The sequence below is a fragment of the Bombina bombina genome, chromosome 3 (assembly GCF_027579735.1).
Source record: "Bombina bombina isolate aBomBom1 chromosome 3, aBomBom1.pri, whole genome shotgun sequence".
Classification (NCBI taxonomy): Eukaryota; Metazoa; Chordata; class Amphibia; order Anura; family Bombinatoridae; genus Bombina; species Bombina bombina.
The window spans coordinates 680,392,152-680,418,300 of NC_069501.1; positions in this window are offsets into that span (position 1 = coordinate 680,392,152).

Here is a 26,149-nt window from a genome sequence, read left to right on the forward strand (position 1 = left end):
GTTAGATTTTTTGTTAATTATTTTGTAGTATTAGGGTTTTTTAAATTTGTAATTTAGGTTTATTATTTTTTTCATAATTTTAGGTTTTTTTAATCATGTAATTTAAGTTTTTTAGTTGGTAATTTCTTTTAATTTTATTAAAATAGTTATGTTAGGTTAATTTATAGTTTAATCTTAGTTTTGTTTTATTTAGGGGTTAATAGTTTAATTTAGTGTTTTGCAATGTGGGGGTTGGCGGTTTAGGGGTTAATAGGTTTAGTTATTAGTTGCGTTGTCGGGGGCTGGTGGTTTAGGTGTCAATAGCTTTATTTAGTGTTGGCGATGTCGGGGAGCGGTGGATTAGGGGTTAATAGGTTTAGTTTATTAGTTACGATGTGGGGGGCAGCAGTTTAGGGGTTAATATGTTTATAAAGCATTGGCGATGGGGGGGGGCGGTGGTTTAGGGGTTAATAGGTTTATTTTAGTGTTGGCGATGTAGGTGGGAGACAGATTAGGGGTTAATAGGTTTAATATAGTGATTGCGATGCGGGAGGGTGGAGGTTTAGGGGTACATATGTAGTTTATGGGTGTAAGTGTACTTTGTAACATTTCAGTTATGAGTTTTGTGAAACATTTTTGTTTTGCAAAATTCATAACTACTGGTCTCAGATTGTGGAATGGATCGTGTCAATATAAGCTGTAACGTAAGCATTTTAGCCTGACCGCACAACCTGTAATATGGCGCTATGGAAAATCCCGCACTCAAACTTAATTTTTTGAATGTGGAATGGAGGGTTGAGTTAAGGCTAAAATGGTTGCATTAAAGCCTATACCGCCCGACTCGTAATATGCATTACAGGCCATTCAACGTGCAATGGCCAATTTTTCAGCGGTATAGCCGTACCGCAAAACTTGTAATCTAGCCGAATATGAGATCCGTGAACCTCAAAAATAAGGGTAAAAGACAATAGTGCAGTTTTGTACACTTTGCAGTGTTGGAGGTAGTCACATGTACAAGAGCTATAACTAAACTCTTAGTTTGAATGCAGGTAGATTTAAAGCCTCATGGCTCCCAGGCAATAACACTGGAACTCCTCAGTTAGCAATTAAATTATTTATTAAAAGGATAAAACACAGACAATTACTTAGACATAATTACATCGGGATCAGGCACCAAACATAATAACCTGGACTTGCGAGGTAGTATCATTCCGTATGTATTCAGAGTTTCCACCTCGCGACACTATAACAGTTATGGGCCAGATTATGAGGGGAGTGCAAAAGTTTGCACTTGAGCGATAAGGGGTTTATCACAGGGATTTGTGCTCTTTGGGCTTACGTGTTGAAAGTAAACATGATTGCAATCGTGATTTACACTAAAATGAGTACCACAACTTCAGAGCTTTGGTTAACTTTCGCAAAACTAAAAAGTAGCATAAAACACATCAAACATACTTTACAAAGGACAGGTACACTCATAATGACACCATCTAATAAAAATGATTTAAAAAAAAATATTGCAGGTGTTAGGCAGGCAAAGGGCTTTAACATAGAGGTACATAGATATACATGTCTGAATATGTATATGTATATATAAATAAATAAACAAAATGTGTCAAGTACGTGCACAATAACATGTGTTCCAGTGATCTTCTGAAGAAGTGTCCTTAAGGAAAAAAGAAAAGTAACACTAGTGAAGAACTGTAAACATCCTATTTAGGACAATGAGTGAAATCTTACTCACACAGATGAAAGCTATCACAAAGCTCTTAGTTTGAAAGCCCATGAATAATCCTTGACCAGGTAACAGAGGACCGCAAATAACTTAAAAATATATGAAAGCATATATTTATTGTAAAAGCAAAGTCACTCGGGTATAAGGAGACTTCAGGGTGGAACAGATCACACTAAATCAGACTAACAACACTCGTCGCTTACAAACAGAAATAAACCAACAGCTAACAAGAGTTCCAGTGGAGTCCTAACCCTCCCAGTTACGTGAAATCCTAGTTTTCCAATGTTTTGTGGCATGGTCCGGTTCTGGCCAGGGGTGCTTTGGGAACCACTTTAATCTGGTAATATTGTTTTTAATTGTTTTGCCTTAATCAGACAAGTACAGGAACACCCAGTTATTTTAAAGTAATTGCACTGGAGTCACAAGTGAGTACAGCAGATCGCCCTCCTATTTTGCTCCCTTGGGAGACTTATGAGTCATTGATAGACTATAGTTATGGACCTTTTTGTTTCACCTGACACAGTTCAATGGGGATAGTTACCTTGTCTCATACTAGGCTTATGCTTGAGGCACTTGCTGGTAATTTAAATCAAAATGAAATTTAATCTGTGTGATATAAATAATAGTACTATTGTTTATATTTATTTGAGTATTTTGGCAATACTATACTTGTGCACCCTTTTAGAAATAAGATAAGCTATTACTTATTTACATAACTATGTTTATTACATTGCATTCCAAAGTGGTGCTGTTCCTATTTTTTGATTATATTTTAATCCGTGTGATGTTTCGGACACACACTCCCCTTCCTCAGACACTATATATATATATATATATATATATATATATATATATATATATATATATATAAAATAACAAGAGTATTGCATTGAGCAATGATACTTTTTTATTGGACTAACTATACATTTAAAAGATGATAAGCTTTCGGAAGAGTGTCTTCCTTTTTCAAGTCTGAAGCAATACACTTGTTATTTTGATATCTAAATCTCTGGACTAACACGGCTAATCCAATCAACGTATATATATATATATATATATATATATATATATAGGTATTTATGTGTTTAATGATAAAGAATGTACTCGGATAGCACTCACCAATACTAGACGGTGGAGCCACTATATACAGATTGAGGAAAGCCCAAAATAGTGGCGGGTATTTAAAACTTAACTTTTAATGTGAAGGGTTAAAAATAAATAATGAATTAAAAACACATTTGTGGACCACGGGACAAATTAATTGTAATACTGAGGTGGGAGACACCAGCAAAAAATTACTGGCATGTGTGTTACTTTATAATACTGATAGGTATAAGTCCTGGGTGTGAGTGAGTTGTAGGGCTTTACCACCCCCTCTGGAGTGAGGGTATTAGTGGTGTACTTAATAGTATAACCCTTCAGTGATGTTATGGTGCAACATCCTTATAATTGTAATAGTAAAAATGATTTGTGGTTACTGCTCTCTAGCTGATACATACATTAAGGACTCAGAGTATAGTTAGAGCTAGAATGGCTAATATTGTTATTAGTGAGCTCAAATTACAAATACATATATCAACAATTACTTTATTATGTAATAATCAAAGGAGGGGTTAAACTGGTACTTGTGACTACCATGGACTAAAAATATATCAATCTCAATTCCTTGAGGCAAAGTGTTAATATCAACAGGATGGGATAAATCACTCGTTTGTTCAATATCTGTGGACACAGGTCCTATATTTCAGTCAAATGTGGTGCTTACCACATCCTCAAATACGAGGTTGTTTGTGGTGTACTTATTATAGATGTACTGACAACAGCATGAGAATTGCTGACAGTTGTCAGCTATAATCCCACTAATCCCATTAGATACAGTTTTGTTTTTACTGGATAGTGAAATAACGCTGTTAATAGATACGTCAAAAGGTAATGAAAATTCCCCTATACTGTTATTGGGAGTGAAGTTTGGCAAATAGAAATAATTATGAACAGCCTAAAGAGGGGATAAAATTCCTAATGCTTAGAAGCAATCCATAATATCTGAATTGAGTCCTAAGTAGGCTGATTTGTAGTGTATACTGTAATCAGTAGTTCAATTTCGGCACTATGCAAAGGATACTTAATAGCTAGCAAGTTACTTATTACAGCACTCTAAGCAGAGATATCCACAGGAACAAATTTATACAGTGCAGAGTAAAGCTCCAATTTACCCGTTTTTAAAATAACATACTTATTATTAGTAACTCTGGGATAGCAGCTCACAGCTTAGTGAAATCAGTTCATTAACATGAATAAGGCTTGGATTAAAGTTCAAAACTTTCCGGATTTATACAGTGCAAAGTAAAACTCCAATTTACTCGTTTTTAAAGTAGAATACTTTTTACTACTAGCACTGGTATAGCAGCTCACCGTTTAGTGATATCTGTTCATTAACAAAAAGAAACTAAGAGTAAGATACAAAACTCTCCGAATCTGATAAGCAGCACTATAGGCACTCACACATTCTCACTCACACTTAGTTTAAATTTCTAGATTAACGCTGTCACTCGTGCATCCAAACAACTGCTGGGGTATTTTAAAAACAGAGACCGGAGGTCTCAGCGCGCCCTGACATGTTTTGACAGTTCGACTTTGTCAAAGCTGAGCATAAATAGGCTGGCTGCGGGGGGGGGGGGGGGGGGAGTGATGAGATGGAGCCTCCCGGGAGGGCGCGCTGAGACCTCTGGGTAAAACGGGTAAATTGGAGCTTTACTCTGCACTGTATAAATTAGTTCCTGTGGATATCTCTCCTTAGAGTGCGGTAATAAGTAACTTACTAGTTATTAAGTATCGTTTGCATAGTGCCGAAATTGAACTACTGATTACAGTATACACTACAAATCAGCCTACATAGGACTCAATTCAGATATTACGGATTGCCTCTAAGCATTAGGAATTTTATTCCCTCTTTAGGCTGTTCATAATTATTTGCCAAACTTCACTCCCAATAACTGTATAGGGGAATTTTCATTACCTTTTGATGTATCTATTACCAGAGTTATTTCACTATCCAGTAAAAACAGTAACTGTGTCTAATTACATTCACAGTTCAGTGGGAGTGTATTAGTGGGATTATAGCTGACAACTGTCAGCAATTCTCATGCTGTTGTCAGTACATCTATAATAAGTACACCACAAACAACCTTGTATTTGAGGATGTGGTAAGCACCACATTTGACTGAAATATAGGACATGTGTCCACAGATATTGAACAAACAAGTAATATATTCCATCCCGTTGATATTAACACTTTGCCTCAAGGAATTGAGATTGATATATTTTTTGTCCATGGTAGTCACAAGTACTAGTTTAACACACGTCAGTAATTTTTTGCTGGTGTCTCCCACCTCAGTATTGCAATTAATTTGTCCCGTGGTCCACAACTGTATTTTTAATTCATTATTTATTTTTAACCCTTCACATTAAAAGTTAAGTTTTAAATACCCACCACTATTTTGGGCTTTCTTCAATCTGTATATAGTGGCTCCACCGTCTAGTATTGGTGGGTGCTATCTGAGTACATTCTTTATCATTCGCCTTTGCGATTGGTTGTTTTCTATAGTAACTATTTTAATGTACAGCACCCCTGTCTTATCCCCAATATTTGTATAACTTTTTTCCCTGTGAAGATTACACTAGGATACTTAATCGGGAATAAGGACACAATACCAGTAGTGCCATCGTAATTTCTCTTTCTCTTGTCACCATAAATATACAGTATGTCTGTAAAAAATAATATATATAATATATATATATATATATATATATATATATATATATATATATATATATATATATATATATATAAGGGCTGCAGCACTTCAAATGAATATTTTAGTGATTTATTTTTATTTTCAAGCAGAAAAAGATATGCAACGTTTCGGGCTTTGCCCTTTCTCAAGGGCGATAAGCCTGTCCAGAGGGCAGTCTATGTTTAAAAAATACAAACCCCCAAGTTAAAGTTACAAAAAAAAAATTAAAAAAGTAAAATTACATAAAAAAATAAACAAAGCTACAGTTGCAAGAAAAAGTATGTGAACCCTTTGGAATGATATGTGTCATAAAATGTGATCTGATCATCATCTAAGTCACAACAAAAGACAATCACAGTCTGCTTAAACTAATAACACACAAAGAATGAAATGTTGCCATGTTTTTATTGAACACACCATGTAAATATTCACAGTGCAGGTGGAAAAAGTATGTGAACCCTTGGATTTAATAACTGGTTGAATCTCCTTTGGCAGCAATAACTTCAACCAAACGTTTCCTGTAGTTGCAGATCAGATGTGCACAACTGTCAGGAGTAATTCTTGACCATTCCTCTTTACAGAACTGTTTCAGTTCAGCAATATTCTTGGGATGTCTGGTGTGAATCGCTTTCTTGAGGTCATGCCACAGCATCTCAATCGGGTTGAGGTGAGGACTCTGACTGGGCCACTTCAGAAGGTGTATTTTCTTCTGCTTAAGCCATTATGTTGTTGATTTACTTCTATGCTTTGGGTCATTGTCCTGTTGCAACACCCATCTTCTGTTGAGCTTCAGCTGGTAGACAGATGGCCTTAAGTTCTCCTGCAAAATGTCTTGATAAACTTGGGAATTCATTTTTCCTTCAATGATAGCAATCCGTCCAGGCCCTGACGCAGCAAAGCAGCCCCAAACCATGATGCGCCCACCACCATACTTCACAGTTGGAATGAGGTTTTGATGTTGGTGTGCTGTGCCTCTTTATCGCCACACATAGGCCTAGATTTGGAGTTCGGCGGTAAAAGGTCTGCTAACGCTCCGCGGGCTTTTTTCTGGCCGCACCATAAATTTAACTCTGGTATCGAGAGTTTAATCAAATGCTGCGTTAGGCTCCAAAAAAGGAGCGTAGAGCATTTTTACCGCAAATGCAACTCTCGATACCAGAGTTGCTTACGGACGCGGCCGGCCTCAAAAACGTGCTCGTGCACGATTCCCCCATAGGAAACAATGGGGCTGTTTGAGCTGAAAAAAAACCTAACACCTGCAAAAAAGCAGCGTTCAGCTCCTAACGCAGCCCCATTGTTTGCTATGGGGAAACACTTCCTACGTCTGCACCTAACACTCTAACATGTACCCCGAGTCTAAACACCCCTAGCCTTACACTTATTAACCCCTAATCTGCCGCCCCCGCTATCGCTGACCCCTGCATATTTTTTTAAACCCCTAATCTGCCGCTCCGTAAACCGCCGCCACCTACGTTATCCCTATGTACCCCTAATCTGCTACCCCTAACACCGCCGACCCCTATATTATATTTATTAACCCCTAACCTGCCCCCCACAACGTCGCCGACACCTGCCTACACTTATTAACCCCTAATCTGCCGAGTGGACCTGAGCGCTACTATAATAAATGTATTAACCCCTAATCCGCCTCACTAACCCTATCATAAATAGTATTAACCCCTAATCTGCCCTCCCTAACATCGCCGACACCTAACTTCAATTATTAACCCCTAATCTGCCGACCGGAGCTCACCGCTATTCTAATAAATGTATTAACCCCTAAAGCTAAGTCTAACCCTAACACTAACACCCCCCTAAGTTAAATATAATTTAAATCTAACAAAATAAATTAACTCTTATTAAATAAATTATTCCTATTTAAAGCTAAATACTTACCTGTAAAATAAATCCTAATATAGCTACAATATAAATTATAATCATATTATAGCTATTTTAGGATTAATATTTATTTTACAGGCAACTTTGTAATTATTTTAACCAGGTACAATAGCTATTAAATAGTTAAGAACTATTTAATAGTTACCTAGTTAAAATAATAACAAATTTACCTGTAAAATAAATCCTAACCTAAGTTATAATTAAAACTAACACTACACTATCAATAAAATAATTAAATAAACTACCTACAATTACCTACAATTAACCTAACACTACACTATCAATAAATAAATTAAATACAATTGCTACAAATAACTACAATTACATAAACTAACTAAAGTACAAAAAATAAAAAAGAACTAAGTTACAGAAAATAAAAAAATATTTACAAACATAATAAAAATATTACAACAATTTTAAACTAATTACACCTACTCTAAGCCCCCTAATAAAATAACAAAGCCCCCCAAAATAAAAAATTCCCTACCCTATTCTAAATTAAAAAAGTTACAAGCTCTTTTACCTTACCAGCCCTGAACAGGGCCCTTTGCGGGGCATGCCCCAAGAATTTCAGCTCTTTTGCCTGTAAAAGAATAAATACAATACTCCCCCCCCCCCAACATTACAACCCACCACCCACATACCCCTAATCTAACCCAAACCCCCCTTAAATAAACCTAACACTAAGCCCCTGAAGATCTTCCTACCTTGTATTCACCATACCAGGTTCACCGATCCGTCCTGAAGAGCTCCTCCGATGTCCTGATCCAAGCCCAAGCGGGGGCTGAAGAGGTCCATGATCCGGTCAAAGTCTTCATCCAAGCGGGGCAGAAGAGGATCTTCCATCCGATTGAAGTCATCATCCAGGCGGCATCTTCGATCTTCTTCCATCCGGAGCGAAGCGGCAGGATCCTGAAGACATCCAACGCGGAACATCCATCCGGACCGACGACTGAACGACGAATGACTGTTCCTTTAAGGGACGTCATCCAAGATGGCGTCCCTCGAATTCCGATTGGCTGATAGGATTCTATCAGCCAATCGGAATTAAGGTAGGAATTTTCTGATTGGCTGATGGAATCAGCCAATCAGAATCTAGTTCAATCCGATTGGCCGATCCAATCAGCCAATCAGATTGAGCTCGCATTCTATTGGCTGATCGGAACAGCCAATCGGAATTCGAGGGACGCCATCTTGGATGACGTCCCTTAAAGGAACAGTCATTCGTCGTTCAGTCGTCGGTCCGGATGGATGTTCCGCGCTGGATGTCTTCAGGATCCTGCCGCTTCGCTCCGGATGGAAGAAGATCGAAGATGCCGCCTGGATGATGACTTCAATCGGATGGAAGATCCTCTTCTGCCCCGCTTGGATGAAGACTTTGACCGGATCATGGACCTCTTCAGCCCCCGCTTGGGCTTGGATCAGGACATCGGAGGAGCTCTTCAGGACGGATCGGTGAACCTGGTATGGTGAAGACAAGGTAGGAAGATCTTCAGGGGCTTAGTGTTAGGTTTATTTAAGGGGGGTTTGGGTTAGATTAGGGGTATGTGGGTGGTGGGTTGTAATGTTGGGGGGGGGGTATTGTATTTATTCTTTTACAGGCAAAAGAGCTGAAATTCTTGGGGCATGCCCCGCAAAGGGCCCTGTTCAGGGCTGGTAAGGTAAAAGAGCTTGTAACTTTTTTAATTTAGAATAGGGTAGGGAATTTTTTATTTTGGGGGGCTTTGTTATTTTATTAGGGGGCTTAGAGTAGGTGTAATTAGTTTAAAATTGTTGTAATATTTTTATTATGTTTGTAAATATTTTTTTATTTTCTGTAACTTAGATCTTTTTTATTTTTTGTACTTTAGCTAGTTTATTTAATTGTATTTATTTGTAGGAATTGTATTTAATTAATTTATTGATGGTGTAGTGTTAGGTTAATTGTAGGTAATTGTAGGTAGTTTATTTAATTATTTTATTGATAGGGTAGTGTTAGGTTTAATTATATCTTAGGTTAGGACTTATTTTACAGGTAATTTTGTTATTATTTTAACTAGGTAACTATTAAATAGTTCTTAACTATTTAATAGCTATTGTACCTGGTTAAAATAATTACAAAGTTACCTGTAAAATAAATATTAATCCTAAAATAGCTATAATATAAATATAATTTATATTGTAGCTATATTAGGATGTATTTTACAGGTAAGTATTTAGCTTTAAATAGGAATCATTTATTTAATAAGAGTTAATTTATTTCGTTAGATAAAAATTATATTTAACTTAGGGGGGTGTTAGTGTTAGGGTTAGACTTAGCTTTAGGGGTTAATACATTTATTAGAATAGCGGTGAGCTCCGGTCGGCAGATTAGGGGTTAATAATTGAAGTTAGGTGTCGGCGATGTTAGGGAGGGCAGATTAGGGGTTAATACTATTTATGATAGGGTTAGTGAGGCGGGTTAGGGGTTAATAACTTTATTATAGTAGCGCTCAGGTCCGCTCGGCAGATTAGGGGTTAATAAGTGTAGGCAGGTGTCGGCGACGTTGAGGGGGGCAGATTAGGGGTTAATAAATATAATATAGGGGTCGGCGATGTTAGGGGTAGCAGATTAGGGGTACATAGGGATAACGTAGGTGGCGGCGATTTGCGGTCGGAAGATTAGGGGTTAATTATTTTAAGTAGCTTGCGGCGACGTTGTGGGGGGCAAGTTAGGGGTTAAGAAATATAATATAGGGGTCGGCGGGGTTAGGGGCAGCAGATTAGGGGTACATAAGTATAACGTAGGTGGCGGTCGGCAGATTAGGGGTTAAAAATTTAAATAGAGTGGCGGCGATGTGGGGGGACCTCGGTTTAGGGGTACATAGGTAGTTTATTGGTGTTAGTGTACTTTAGGGTACAGTAGTTAAGAGCTTTATAAACCGGCGTTAGCCAGAAAGCTCTTAACTCCTGCTATTTTCAGGCGGCTGGAATCTTGTCGTTAGAGCTCTAACGCTCACTTCAGAAACGACTCTAAATACCAGCGTTAGAAAGATCCCATTGAAAAGATAGGCTACGCAAATGGCGTAGGGGGATCTGCGGTATGGAAAAGTCGCGGCTGAAAAGTGAGCGTTAGACCCTTTAATCACTGACTCCAAATACCAGCGTGCGGCCAAAACCAGCGTTAGGAGCCTCTAACGCTGGTTTTGACGGCTACCGCCGAACTCCAAATCTAGGCCATAGTGTTGTGTGTTTCTTCCAAACAACTCAACTTTGGTTTCATCTGTCCACAGAATATTTTGCCAGTACTGCTGTGGAACATCCAGGTGCTCTTGTGCAAACTGTAAATGTGCAGCAATGTTTTGTTTGGACAGCAGTGGCTTCCTCTGTGGTATCCTCCCATGAAATCCATTCTTTGTGTGTTTTACGTATTGTAGATTCGCTAACAGGGATGTTAGCATTTGCCAGTGACTTTTGTAAGTCTTTAGCTGACACTCTAGGATTCTTCTTCAACTCATTGAGCAGTCTGCGCTGTGCTCTTGCAGTCATTTTTACAGGACGGCCTCTTCTAGGGAGAGTAGCAGCAGTTCTGAACTTTCTCCATTTATATTTGTCTTACCGTGGACTGATGAACAGCAAGGCTTTTGGAGATACTTTTATAACCCTTTCCAGCTTTATGCAAGTCAACAATTCTTAATCGTAGGTCTTCTGAGAGCTCTTTTGTGCGAGGCATCATTCACATCAGGCAATGCTTCTTGTGAAAAGCAAACCCAGAACTGGTGTGTGGTTTTTTATAGGGCAGGGCAGCTGTAACCAACACCTCCAATCTCATCTCATTGATTGGACTCCAGTTGGCTGACATCTCACTCCAATTAGCTCTTGGAGATGTCATTAGTCTAGGGGTTCACATACTTTTTCCACCTGCATTGTGAATGTTTACATGGTGTGTTCAATAAAAACATGGCAACATTTCATTCTTTGTGTGTTATTAGTTTAAGCAGACTGTGATTGTCTATTGTTGTGACTTAGATGATGATCAGATCACATTTTATGACCAATTTCTGCAGAAATCCATATCATTCCAAAGTGTTCACATACTTTTTCTTGCAACTGTATCCAAAGTAAAAAATTTAAACCTAAACTAATACCCCCATAAAAATAAACCCCCCCCCCAAAATAAAAGCACCCCCTAATCTAATATTAAACTACCAATAGCCCTTAAAATGGCCTTTTGTAGGGCATTATTCTACGTTAGAAAGCTATTTTACCTCTAAAAAAATACTAAGTCCCCCCTAACAGTAAAAAGAACCCACCCACCAAACCCCCCAAAATAAAAAATCTAACACTAAAAAAAATAAACTACACATTGCCCCTTAAGGGGCATTTGTATTGGCATTTGTATGGGCATTAACCTTAAAAGGGCAATCAGCTCTTTTACCACCCTTAAAAGGGCAATCGGCTCTTTTCAAGCCCAAAAAACCCCTAATCTAAAAAAAAAACACCCCAAAAATTAAAATAAAAAAGCCTAAACCTAAGCCCCAAATAGGAACTCACTGTTCCTGAAGTCCAGCAGAGAAGGTATTCTTCTATCTTCATCCAGAGTGAAGGCGGCACAGAGCGGAGGTGCGGAGCTGTGTTCCTGATCCCTGGATCCTCAGCGGTGGTCCTCAACAGCGGCAGTCCTCGGCGGTGGCATTCCTCGGTGGCATGGAGGCTCCTCTTCATCTGATGTATGTCGTACACTGAAGAATGAATGCAAGGTACCGCAATCAATTTAAGGTACCTTGCATTCCTATTGGCTGAAATTTTGAAATCAGCCAATAGGATTAGAGCTACTGAAATTCTATTGGCTGTTGAAATCAATAAGATTTTAGTAGCTCTCATCCAATTGGCTGATTTCAAAATTTCAGCCAATAGGAATGCAAGGTACGCCAATAAATATACTGTTAGGGGGGACTTAGTATTTTTTAGAGGTAAAAGAGTTGTTGAACTTAGGGAAATGCCCTACAAAAGGCCCTTTTCAGGGCTATTGGTAGTTTAGATTAGGGGGTGTTTTTATTTCGGGGGGCTTTTTATTTTCATAGGGATTAGGTATAATTTTTTTTTATTTGTGTTAATTTTGTTTATTTTTTTCTGTAATGTTAGATTTTTTTATATTTTGTAATTTAATGTTAGTTTTTTTATTTTAATTGTAATTTAGTAGTAATTGGGGTTAATTTAGTTGGTGTTTGGTTAGGGGGCTTAGTAATTAAATGAGTTATTTGTGTTGTGGGAGGGTTGGCAGTATAGGGGTTAATATATTAAGTAGGGTTATAGCGATGTGGGGGTTTGGCGGTTTGGGGGTTAATAGGTTATTAAGGTTATTGCTATGTGGGGGTTTGGTAGTTTAGGGGTTAATAGGTTAATTTAGGTTATTGTGATATGGGGGCTTGGCGGTTTAGGGGTTAATTATTTAATTAGGTTTATTGCGATGTGGGGGGTTGGTGGTTTAAGAGTTAATAGGAGGTGCAGAGCTGTGTGGATCCTCAGCGGTGGTCCTCAAAGGCGGCAGTCCTCAGCGGCGGTCTTCGACGGTGGCATTTCTTGGTGGCATGGAGGCTCCTCTTCATCCGATGTACGTCGTACACTGAAGAATGAACGCAAGGTACCACAATCAATTTGAGGTACCTTGCATTCCTATTGGCTGAAATTTTAAATCAGCCAATAGGATTAGAGCTACTGAAATTCTATTGGCTGCTGATATCAATAGGATTTTAGTAGCTCTCATCCTATTGGCTGATTTCAAAATTTTAGCCAATAGGAATGCAAGGTACCCCAATAAATATGGGGTACCTTGCAATCAATCTTCATTGTGCATTGGACGATCGCATGAAGAGGAGCCTCTACGCCGCTGAGGACTTCCGCTGCCGAGGACCACTAGCATTGAGGATCCAGGCATTGGGAACACAGCTCCGCACCTCCGCTCCGCGCCGCCTTCACTCCAGATGAAGATAGAAGATGATGGATCCCTCTGGAAGAAGACCTTCTCCGCCAGACTTCAGGAACAGTGAGTACCTATTTGTGGCTTAGGTTTAGGCTTTTTTATTTTAATTGTTGGGGTGGTGGTTTTTTCGATTAGGTTTTTTTGGGGCTTGAAAAAGAGCTGATTGCCCTTTTAAGGATATATTAAAAGAGCTGAATGCCCTTTTAAGGTCATGGGTAGTTTAGTTTTTTATAGTGTTAGGATTTTTATTTTGGGGGGTTAGGTGGGGGGTTTACTGTTAGGGGGGACTTAGTCTTTTTTAGAGGTAAAAGATTTGTTTAACTTAGGGAAATGCCCTACAAAAGGCCCTTTTCAGGGCTATTGGTAGTTTAGATTAGGGCGTGTTTTTATTAGTGGGGCTTTTTATTTTCATAGGGATTAGGTATATATAAAAAATATTTTTGTTAATTTTGTTTATTTTTTTCTGTAATGTTAGAATTTTTTATTTTTTGTAATTTAATGTTAGTTTTTTTTTATTTTAATTGTAATTTAGTAGTAATTGGGGTTAATTTAGTTGGTGTTTGGTTAGGGGGCTTAGTAATTAAATGAGTTATTTGTGTTGAGGGGGGGTTGGCGGTATAGGGGTTAATATATTAAGTAAGGTTATAGCGATGTGGGGGTTTGGCGGTTTTGGTGTTAATAGGTTAATTAGAGTTATTGCTATGTGGGGGTTTGGTGGTTTAGGGGTTAATAGGTTAATTTAGGTTATTGTGATATGGGGGCTTGGCGGTTTAGGGGTTAATAGTTTAATTAGGTTTATTGCGATGTGTGGGGGTTGGTGGTTGAAGAGTTAATAGTTTTTTTGCGATAAGGGGGTTTTGCGGTTTAGTGGTTAATAGGTTAATTAGATTTATTGTGATGTGGGTGGTTGGCGGTTAAGGTGTTAATATTTTAATTATGTTATTTGCGGATTAGGGGTTAATTACTTTATTGTTTTGTGATGTGGGGGTTGATGGTTTAGGTGTTTGTTAAAGGGACAGTCAAGTCCAAAAAAAACTTTCATGTTTTAAATAGGGTATGCAATTTTAAACAACTTCCCAATTTACTTTTATCACCAATTTTGCTTTGTTCTCTTGTTATTCTTAGTTGAAAGCTAAAAGTAGGAGGTTCATATGCTAATTCCTTAGACCTTGAAGACTGCCTCTAATCTGAATACATTTTGACCACTAGAGGGCATTAGTTCACATGTTTCATATAGATAACATTGAGCTCATGCACGTAAAGTGACCTAGGACTGAGCACTGATTGGCTAAACTGCATGTCTGTCAAAATAACTGAAATAAGGGGGCAGTCAGCAGAAGCTTAGATACACGATAATTACAGAGGTAAAACGTGTATTATTATAACTGTGTTGGTTATGCAAAACTGGGGAATGGGTAATAAAGGGATTATCTTTCTTTTTAAACAACAAAAATTCTGGTGTTGACTGTCCCTTTAATACTTTGTGTGGGAAGTTAGGTTTTTTTGTTATACTTCGTGTGGGCGGTTACGTGTTTTTATTTTTATTTCTTGCGGGCGGTTACGTGTTTTTTAGTTATTTTTTGCGGGCGGTTTCATGGTTTTTTTTAAGTTTTCGGGTTTGCCTACGTTGCATCCAGGTGGATTCCGAAAATAGCAGGGTAGTGAAAGAATTTACCTGCGGTGGATTCTTTCACCCCCATGCAATTTTCAGAATCCACCTGGATGCAGCTTCACTGCATCCAGGTGGATTGTTTTGACAAGCATTCCTTTGTGGATGCGTGCATAACTGGCGACAGACGCGTTACAAACAAGATTATAGTATATATATATATAAAAAATACATAATTACATATGTACATATATATATATATATATATATATATATATATACATACATAAACATATTTAGACAAGGCTTCGGGTTTGCCTACGCTGCATCCAGGTGGATTCCAAAAATAGCAGGGTGGTAAAAGAATCTTTCACCACCCTGCCATTTTCAGAATCAGCCTGGATGCAGCTTCTCTGCATCCTGGTGGTTTCTTTTGGCTGAGCGCTTTTCAATTTATCATCAAGTTTCAATTTATATGTATAAGGTAATTTTAATGTGACTTCCAGCAACCTGTGGTACTAATTTGTGCAAGGGGTTAGTGTGAGGTGCAGTTCATGTGTATATTATCATTGTGGGACCCTGTAGCACTCTCTACATACTCTAATGCTCTAAACTATATAAACAATAGATACAGCTACCTGCCTTCCACTCACTAGTTAATAGGCTTAATCAAATACTCCACATTCATCATCATAAAAGTGAAAATAGGTCACCTCAATCAAGCTTATGTATATACTGGCATACACCTGTAGAATTATCCAACTGTGTGGGCGACACGTAGGCTATATGGACCTATAGCAAGTTTCCTTGCTTTGTCACAATAAGCTAGTTTACTCCGCCGTGTCACAACTCCCTCCAGATTAAGCATATTTATATAGTATCAATACCCACCATACCCCTTTAGTAACACTTTCTGGGTTCTTAAGCAAGTTTACATTTCACTGTTAGTGCTCAGAGTATAACTCAGAATTTGATAATGCTTGTTATCTGTTAATATTACCTCGTTTCTGCTTTATCAAGTTTCAATTTGCATATAAAAGATGATTTTAATGAGACTCCCAGCAACCTGTGGTACTAATCTGTATAAGGGGGTAACTTGAGGTACAGGTGACGTGCATATTAATGCGGTAGACCCCTATAGCACTATCTCTATATTCTGAAGCTTTGAACTATGCAAAAAATAGTTACTACAACCTACCTCACATCCACTAGCTATTTGGCTTAATTAAATACTCCATATTCATCATCACTAAAATGGACATGGGTCACCTCAATTGAGCGTATGCATATACTAGCACACCTCTGTAGAATTCCCCAACTGTGTGGGTGACATATCCAAAAGACTACATGGACCCATAGCAAGTCTTGTCATAATAAGCTAGTTTATTCTACCTTGTCACAATTCCCTCCAAATTAAATCATATTCTCACAGTTCCTCCTATACCTAAACCCTCCATACCCCTCTAGTATCACCTTCTTGGATCTTAAGCAAGTTTACATCTTACTATTAACGCTTAGAGTATACATCTTTAGCAGTGTTTGCCCGCTGCTAAACTTATAACTCCTATGTGCTTTTGGGCACTATAGGGCCTTTGATATGACTATCATAATTTATCGCTCTGTCCTATATCAATTAGTATACAAGAGGCTGGAAAATTAGTCATCTATGAAAGCTGTTAAAAATACAAAACTCAGGTTTCAGAGGCTCATACTATACTATTTACCTGGAATTTTACTCATTCTGCTATCTTCTTACTATTATATTATGTTCTATGTGAAATGTGTTACTTATTTGTGTTTGTCTATAACTATGCAAAACCTCAATAAAAAAGATTTAATTAAAAAAAAACAATTGATCAATCAGTAATTTTTCAAAAGGTGAAGTTTTTGGGTTTACCATCTCCATTTAGCTGGTGAAAAGTGATAAGTGAAATATAGCCCCATAAATGTGTTGTTAAAGGGACAGTGCACACTAATATTTTCTCCCTTTTTATGTGTGCCCAAGTATGCATTTTACCTACTGGAGTGTATTAAACTGTTTATAATTGGCTCCTTTACTTTTATTTTCCCATTTGAAATAGCTGATGTTGCCAATTATATCCACACCCATACTGAACATATCTGAATTTAAGTTTTGGTTACATAACCCGTGCGGGGCTGTGACAGAGAGATGCTAAAATGTTAATATTCCATAGTCCTCTCTATGGCCTTACAAAAAATTAGATAACATAATGAGGTATTCACGTCCTACAAGATCACTTCCTACAAGATCAGCCCACTGTGGGGTAAATTATGAGTGGAGTGCTATTTATCACTCCTGCTCACGAGTTAACTTTTGCCCGCATCGGGTTGCAATCTTATTATGAGTTGAAAGTAAAAAGTTAGTGCTCAAGCAAAACCCCGACACCCTCAAAAAGTAAAATTTTGAATATCGCAACCGCGTTAATGTATTCTCCAATAGACTTCAATGGAGCACGCACAATGTAAAAAAACAAAACAACTAACACCCATGCTATCGCTACGTTTTTCTTTGTGGACCTATCTTTTACTTTGACAAAGTTCTAAGAACATTCTAGAGAAAGGCTACTTAAAAATCATGTTATATCACTTTTTCTAACAGTATTTTATTTGTTTTTATAATTTTATTTTGCTTTTAAATTGTAGTCTAATGCAAATTCTCTTTCTAATTAAAATGGCAGTTCCTATTATTGATTGCAGTAGTTTAGTAAACAGAGCAAAAAGTCACCAATTTGCCATGTAAATCTGATTGACCTAGCTCCAGTCCACTGAGGCTAGAGTAAGACAAAGAAAGGGATTGACACAAGTACAGAAGAGATAGAAGCATACAGAGAAAATGGGATATGTATTAACAAATGTTTCCTAACGTTGTTTTAATTTTCTATAATCCATATAAGAATTCAATAAAAGCTGCATCAATATATGATTATTTAGCACTGTACTCAAATGCATTTATCAATAGCAATTGTAAACTAGCATTTATGTGATTAATTCACAAATAGTAAGCATTTTCCCCCACAAAGGAAGGGAATCAAATTCTAGTTTCATTATACAGCATTTTAATTGTAAAATTATCAAACATGCAGTGAAAAACCTAAGATGAAAAATCATGTAGCAGTAATTGAATATAGAAATGTAGCCCATTTGTAATATCTTGCCATACAAATAATTAAGGCTTCTAATCAGCAGTAGTTTGAAAAGAAAGTTAAAAAAATATCTTAGATACATTCTGTTTTATATTAAATTAATTGTAACATGACTGTGTATCTTTAGCCCTATGAGATACAAGGATTTTAGATAGAATGGAAACTTACAATTGGGAGAAAATCTCAGTGCACACCAATTTATCAGCTGAAGCATTTTACAAAACAGATGCACAGTGTATACCATAGCCATAGAAAGAAACAACAAAACAAATGTAAGGCCATATTCTATTGGACATTCTACTGCTAGAAACAGTTCTGCAACTTTTTTGCCAAACTGTCACTACCATTAGTGGCTTGCGTGGTATAACACTTGAACTTTAAAAAGCCACTTCTAAGAAGTAACAGTGAATATGCTACACTGAGCAATAGAGCAATAGACTCTATCCAAACATCTGATCTTAATATTTCCTAACTTCTTATTACTTGGACCCATCAATACCATTAACAATAACTTCTACCCCAACCTCTAAATTAAGCCCCCTTGTGACTTCCATTGTCAACATCCACCCCAACAAAAAATTAACCCTATAAATAGAGAGAGTGATGTGAACTAATAACACATCACGCCCTTAGGGGGCGCTTCCTTATTGTGAATATTCACAACAATTGGTGAAATGTACTGGTAAATATTCCTTATTAAGTGGTCATACAAAAGAATACTAAATTGAAATAATCAGATGGCAATACCGGATACAGTTAATATAAAACATAAAATATAAATAAAATACAATAAAATAAAACCCAATACCAACAAACCTAAAAAAATGGAGTAAACAAGTTGTTTAAAATAAAAATAAAAGTCTATATATCCTTGATGATCCAAAGGCAGCACTTTGTCAAAGGATGGCAATCCTGATGTACAAAATCTGAAAAAGAGTAAAACACAGAGGCGCCAACATGGCCTAATATCGCCAGAGAAATAAAGCACAGCAACACAGATGAGTAGGATACTCACAAACAAAGAGCACCCAGCTGGTGCATATGTGGCAGGCTGAAACTTTTGCAGTGGTCCAGCTCACTGTGTCCTTGGCATAAAGGCAGTTGGAAATCCTCAGAAGGCCCAGATATCATATACCTAAATGAGCAAGAGAAAACAAACCAACATGGCCAAATATCATCTGGACAAGGACAGTAGGACCCAGAATGATTAAACTTACAAGATAGTCTGCAACTGAGGGTGCAATTTCAGCAAGCTGGAACCAAAATGTCACCCAGTAGACTACTGCAAAGGCAATCCTCAGCAAAAACCAGGAACAAATATGTAGTTTTCACATAAAGTGATGAGCCACAAAATAGCAAGTGTATATAATTTTAAAAAACTTTATTAATACAGCGACGCGTTTCTCAGCCTGCTCAGGGCTGTTTCATCAGGCTATGAACAAACATTGTGATACACTTGCTATTTAACAAATAATCTATAACAAAAAGAACTGATGTAATTGGTTAAGCAATTAACAATTAACAAACCGCACCCATAACACATCTCATGAGTGTGGTTGCTTGGTAACAGTTATATACACAAAAGGGTCAGGTAATGTCAAACATGTGTTAACTGATTCATATAAAATGATAACAATGACCACATGTATAAACTGTAGTTGGCTCATAACATTCTGATAATCCCCACAATAAACATAAATAAAAACTACATTAAAAACAATTTTAAAAATATTCAATAGATAACCCCTAATGTAAACAATTCTATGAATTAAAATTGTATATTTAGTACAAGTACAAAAAGCATTTGTTATGCCATCATAATATAAACATACTATTAATCTAAATGTGTAGTAAATATATATGCCTAATAGAATCAGTTTGTGAACTAACCTCATTCCTGTCGAGTTTAAAAAAAAAAAAAAAAAAAGGTTTGAGAGAGAATTGATACAAAGTATCATAGGTATTTACTTATAGTTTATATGCATATTTATATAAGATCTTATGTTAGCGTTGTGGACTAACTCAAATATTGTGAGATCTTATGTTAGCATTGTTGACTTGCTAAATATTGTCAACTAATCGTTGCTAGTTTGAGAACAAACCCCAGGGTAACTTAGTAATCAAGCTTAACCTTGTTCTGTTGCACGGCGCGAAGACTGCATCAGCTGTGTGTGTATGAATTTACAAACCCGTGTCTAACTATAGCTGGTGCGTCTAACTGACAAGGGAGTGTCAGAGAGTGGCCAATCTGTAGTATGATTTATCCAGCCAATCACAATGCTGAAGTGATATGGCAAAAAGATGAGGATCCAATGGAATTATGTGTAAGAAGCTCACAATAGATTGGCACGCCTCTTTCCTTCACAGGAAATATAATGTAGTGTATCAGCAGTAAAAGTTAAAGTTAAACTTGCGTGTCAGTCCGTGCGCAGAACACTTGCGCCACCGCTATTCAAGTGATAGCCTAGCAGAAAAATGTTAGGGGTAAGGGCAGACACGCAGGCTCAAGATAATAGTAAAATCTAGCTCAATCGTAATACCTAACATGATGGACCTAAGGTGTCCGTATAATAGAGAGTGATTTACTAGTGTAAAGGACTAATATATATATATATATATATATATATATATATATATATATATATATATATAGTAATAGAATAGATATATATTAATTAATTGATCAATTCCCATAGTAGAAATAAGAGACAAGGGAATGGGTTGTCAGTGAAAATAAGAAAAATATAAAAAATAAAAAATAGAAATATAACACTAATATAACCAGTGTGTTAATTATCTAGCTCGTGGACAATAGTATTAGATAGTATGTGAATGTGTGCTACTGGTGAGTACAGGAACAATTAAAAATAAATTGTGAAATATGAGAGTATATATTGAGAAAGTATGTAGAATACTGTGTGGATAATTTCTAATAAAGTGTGAAAAACTATGTGCTGGTGCTGTGAGCATTTGAGTGTTATGCAGGATGATCTTGGTCATAAAATCTTATAGATTATCCTACAAATCTCATCAATCTTGATGAGATTAAGTAAAATGTGATAAGTGAATAATATGAATAGTGGATTAGTACTCCCTATATATTAATGACACTTGCCACTAAGTGTTGGTGACACTTACAGCTAAGGTATGGTGATGGGTCCTATATAGCAGTGATAACAATCTTCACATAAGGGTATAGTGAACGATTAATAAATACATTTCCTATATTCCAATAGGGTAATGACTAAATGTGACTAAAATATAAAATAGTGATACAATTCATATCTGATAATATTTTCCCTTATAAGTGTAACAAGAGATAACATTATAGTATACATATATTTATGTGAGATAGATAAAGTTAGTTGTGTATGTCAGAGTAATTGTGTAAATTTACAGACAGACTTCATCCTAGATGTCGAATATGATTAGATGGATGTACCCTGTTTAATTATGGGTATCGCAATAACAGAGATCTTAATGAACTGGTTAAAAAAACTGCCATATCATAATTTTCATTAAGACCGTCTGGTTGGAGTGTCTTTAATTTTCTAATCCAGAAACTCTCTCTTTTACGAAGAGTAGAGAAAGCATCAGGTAGAGCTCTGGAAATAATCTCTATTGGCATAATTTTCATCGGATTTTTAAGATTACTATGGCATATATAAGAGTGTCTAGAGACACTGTGGGATTTGGACTTTTTATTGATGTTATATGAGTGTTCGCTCCATCTCTTTTTCACCTTGCGACAGGTGCGTCCAACGTATTGAACCCCACAGTAACAACTCAGGAGGTATATGACGAAAGATGACTCATGTGTCATATAACCTTTTATTTTAAAAATTTCTCCTGTGGTATGTGATTGAAAACTTGTCGCCCTATAAGAATGAATTTGCACATTCCACATCGTTTCCTACAGCATTTGGATATTCTATTTGGAGGAATATTCCTATTTATTGGGTTAGTGCTTTGACTGTTATCTTGATATTTATCTCTGACCACCTTGCTAGGGGCCAGAGCCGTCTTGAGGGTTGGTGCTCTCCTGAAAACCACCTTTGGCTTATTGCCTATTATTTTGGTAAGAGTCGGATCTTGGGTTAAAACCAGCCAATGTTTGTTAAGAATTTTGGAAATAGCTTGATGGTTGGAGTTATATTTGGTAATGAACAATGGTGGATTACTTTCTTTGAATTTTGCTTTTTCCTTTGGTTTGTTATTAAAATAACATGACCTATCTTCTTGTCTGACTCTGTTTATTTCACGATCTATTAGATCTTTAGGATATCCTTTCTCTAGGAATCTAGTTCCAATAACCTGAGCCTGTACATCAAAATCTTCCATTCGTGAACAATTTCTTCTAATCCTCTTTAGCTGTCCGTATGGGACGTTCATCTTCCAGCATTTGAAATGGTTGCTTTCAAAATGTAGAAAGCTATTGCAATCCACACTTTTGAAATAAGTTTTGGATTGGACTCTACCTTCAGGGGTTCGCCCTAGGGTGAGATCAAGAAATTCTATTTCTTCACGTTGGATATTATTAGTAAAAGATACTCCAAAAGTGTTGTTATTTAGATGGTCAACAAAAGCACTAATATCATCCCTTGACCCTTTGAAAATAAACAGCAGGTCGTCTATGTAACGGCCATAGAACACCAGGTTCGCCGCAAACCGAGCATCATAGATATACAGGGAGTGCAGAATTATTAGGCAAGTTGTATTTTTGAGGATTCATTTTATTATTGAACAACAACCATGTTCTCAATGAACCCAAAAACTCATTAATATCAAAGCTGAATAGTTTTGGAAGTAGTTTTTAGTTTGTTTTTAGTTATAGCTATTTTAGGGGGGTATCTGTGTGTGCAGGTGACTATTACTGTGCATAATTATTAGGCAACTTAACAAAAAACAAATATATACCCATTTCAATTATTTATTTTTACCAGTGAAACCAATATAACATCTCAACATTCACAAATATACATTTCTGACATTCAAAAACAAAACAAAAACAAATCAGTGACCAATATAGCCACCTTTCTTTGCAAGGACACTCAAAAGCCTGCCATCAATGGATTCTGTCAGTGTTTTGATCTGTTCACCATCAACATTGCGTGCAGCAGCAACCACAGCCTCCCAGACACTGTTCAGAGAGGTGTACTGTTTTCCCTCCTTGTAAATCTCACATTTGATGATGGACCACAGGTTCTCAATGGGGTTCAGATCAGGTGAACAAGGAGGCCATGTCATTAGATTTTCTTCTTTTATACCCTTTCTTGCCAGCCACGCTGTGGAGTACTTGGACGCGTGTGATGGAACATTGTCCTGCATGAAAATCATGTTTTTCTTGAAGGATGCAGACTTCTTCCTGTACCACTACTTGAAGAAGGTGTCTTCCAGAAACTGGCAGTAGGACTGGGAGTTGAGCTTGACTCCATCCTCAACTCGAAAAGGCCCCACAAGCTCATCTTTGATGATACCAGCCCAAACCAGTACTCCACCTCCACCTTGCTGGCATCTGAGTCAGACTGGAGCTCTCTGCCCTTTACCAATCCAGCCACGGGCCCATCCATCTGGCCCATCAAGACTCACTCTCATTTCATCAGTCCATAAAACCTTAGAAAAATCTGTCTTGAGATATTTCTTGGCCCAGTCTTGACGTTTCAGCTTGTGTGTCTTGTTCAGTGGTGGTCGTCTTTCAGCCTTTCTTACCTTGGCCATGTCTCTGAGTATTGCACACCTTGTGCTTTTGGGCACTCCAGTGATGTTGCAGCTCTGAAATATGGCCAAACTGGTGGAAAGTGGCATCTTGGCAGCTGCACGCTTGACTTTTCTCAGTTCATGGGCAGTTATTTTGTGCCTTGGTTTTTCCACACGCTTCTTGCGACCCTGTTGACTATTTTGAATGAAACACTTGATTGTTCGATGATCACGCTTCAGAAGCTTTGCAATTTTAAGAGTGCTGCATCCCTCTGCAAGATATCTCACGATTTTTGACTTTTCTGAGCCTGTCAAGTCCTTCTTTTGACCCATTTTGCCAAAGGAAAGGAAGTTGCCTAATAATTATGCACACCTGATATAGGGTGTTGATGTCATTAGACCACACCCCTTCTCATTACAGAGATGCACATCACCTAATATGCTTAATTGGTAGTAGGCTTTCGAGCCTATACAGCTTGGAGTAAGACAACATGCATAAAGAGGATGATGTGGTCAAAATACTCATTTGCCTAATAATTCTGCACTCCCTGTAGGTATGTTCAAAACTACCCATAAATAGATTCGCAAAGCTTGGGGTGAACCTGGTGCCCATGGCCGTCCCTTTGGTTTGTAGATAATATCTACTTTGATACATAAAATAGTTATGGCTGAGTATGAAACGTATTAGTTCAATGATGAAATCTACTTGCTGTGCTGGCATGTAGATATCTTGTTCAAGATAGGACCGAACTGCTTGGATTCCTAGGTCATGTTGTATATTGGAGTATAGAGCCCCTACATCACAAGTGACCCACCAGCAGTGCTCATCAAGGACACAATTTTGTAATTTGAGTAGTAAATCCGTAGAGTCCTTGATATATGATGGAAGAGTAGTGACAAATTTCTGCAAGAAATGATCAATATATGCAGATAGGGAGTCAGTGAGACTTCCTATACCTGCAATAATTGGTCTACCTTGAGGTTTTAGGGGGTCCTTGTGGACTTTTTTCAAGTGATAGTAAAATGCCGTACATGGGTATTTAGGGAGGCAGAAATCTCTTTCTGATTTATTCATTATACCCATATCCAGACCTTTCTGTAACATATTTTTAAGTTGATCAAAATAACGAACCGTGGGATCACCACATAAAACTTGGTAGTAATCCTTATCGTTTAATATACGATTAGCCTCTTGAAGGTAGTCTAGTATGTTCTGTATGACAATACCTCCACCTTTGTCCGCCTGTCTAATCACCAAATCGGATCTATTCATGAGACCCTGTAGGGCCTTACGTTCTTTATAGTTAAGGTTATTCTTATACCTTAGCTTCTTTTGTTTTTTCGCCAATTTTTCCAGATCTTCTAGGACTAAATTGGCATATATATCGATATGGTTAATATCATTCTTAGGTGGGACAAAGGTGGATTTAGGCCTCAGATTCGTATGAATATAGGCATCAAACAAATCTTCCATAAGAGTATGTGGTTCAAAGGTAATGAAACCTTCAGATAAATGGGAGTCCATTGAGTTAGTGACAATGGGTCTAAGGTTATCATCCTTATTTTTCTTATCTGCAAAATATTTTTGTAAGGATAATTTCCTCACATAGCTATTGACATCAACAAATATTTCATAGATATTGAAGTGATTGGATGGACTAAAAGACAACCCTTTCCCTAGGACTCTAATCTCATCATCAGTGAGATTGTGTGATGACAGATTAAAGATACCTTTTTGGAGTCTCTCTAGTTTCTCCTTTTTGCTGGTGACGGATTTACCTCTACTTCCTCGTTTCCTAGTGGTCTTTTTGTTCTTTGAGAGGAGTGAGGCCCCACATATCCTTGCCATACTGGTTGGTCCTGGGAGTGATGACTTACCCCTAAAAAAGAGGTATGTGGAATAGGATTTACAGCATTATTGTCACTAGTCTCTTCCCCATGGGTCTGAAGTATTTGATACCTATTCGGGTGTACATAATTCTGCTGTATTCTTTGATCAGTGTCATAAGATACTGAATTGTGATTGGACATTCGTCTGTCACTGTGGTCAATGGGTGTGGTCCAATTGTGATTATTGGTATAAGTATTTGTTCTTTAATGAGAATGATGTGGTCTAAATTCTCTATTTTTGGAGTTGTGGGGTGTGTAATCCCTACTCCTTGGGTCAGATTGGTGATGCGGAGAGTAGTGATTAATTTGTTCAGAAGGTGTAGATAGATTGGGTATAGGGCTATGATAGTGTGAGGAATTGTGGCCACCAGTGGGTAATGTATTAGTGTTACTTTGTGGTCTCTGGTAATTGTGACATCATCTTTCCCCTACTCTTTGCCA